This window comes from Penaeus monodon, chromosome 21 (assembly GCF_015228065.2).
Source record: "Penaeus monodon isolate SGIC_2016 chromosome 21, NSTDA_Pmon_1, whole genome shotgun sequence".
Taxonomy (NCBI): domain Eukaryota; kingdom Metazoa; phylum Arthropoda; class Malacostraca; order Decapoda; family Penaeidae; genus Penaeus; species Penaeus monodon.
In genome coordinates, this window is record NC_051406.1 from 10,311,147 (window position 1) to 10,312,033 (window position 887).

Below are 887 nucleotides of genomic sequence, written 5' to 3' on the forward strand. Positions count from 1 at the left end.
TAAAAAGAAGCCTTGGAATTCCATTCTCTGGGAGACCTTTCCCAATCACAATCATTTGTATCGCAATAAAAGGACGTCGATAACTGAATGAACCTCATTTGCCTCGGTGTCACGCACAATCAAGCAAAACCACATTGCATTTCATCATCGTTAAATATCTCTCGTTGATGCTGTTTTGCAATCGAGGCTTTAACGTATATTTTACACATTGATCATGCTGCTTATGCGGGCCAGGGCAACGTCTGCAGAATGAGAAAGACACAGCTTTGCATATCTTCATTTGCATTATATAATTGATTTGTGGTACATGTCATGCTGCGTCGGCCAGATAGCATTGAACTGATCATAGAACATCAATTCCTATCAAGTGATATATATTTTTTTTTTCATATAAATTTATCTTTAATTCGCGCTTTATCGTACGCGCAATACAAAAAGCTGTTTATGTGCATGCGCAATGCTAACACCACTTGCGCAAAATTGATTTAAGCTACAATGATAGATAGGCAAATAATAGTAAAAAAAAAAACAGTCTTTAATATAAGTATACAGTTAATGCAGAGAAATATTGTGATATCATATACAGTAACAAGCATATAGGGATAACAGATTCAAGAATTCACACATGATTAAATTCTAGCATCACACATTCATCCATAAACTGGTAAATATAACAGTTTATTTTATACTGTACCTTCTTTTTCTGGTTCTGCCTTTTTAGAAGAGGTCTCTCTTCTTCTAGTCTCTCTTTACAACAAGTCTACCAGTGTTATATATTCGGTGTAATTAAATGATTAATTAAATTTAGATATCGATCTGCCCCTCATTATCATGACATCGCGTGATACAGCCGGGCAATTATCTCATTAACAACGTCGGATATCTAA

General features: G+C 34.9%; 1 protein-coding gene across 1 annotated transcript in view; it reads left to right on the forward strand.

Annotated features, from left to right (window-relative positions):
- The window catches only part of LOC119586203 (centrosomal protein of 104 kDa-like), a 28,011-nt gene that overhangs the window by 22,256 nt on the left and 4,868 nt on the right, over positions 1-887 (forward strand). The window lies entirely within an intron of this gene.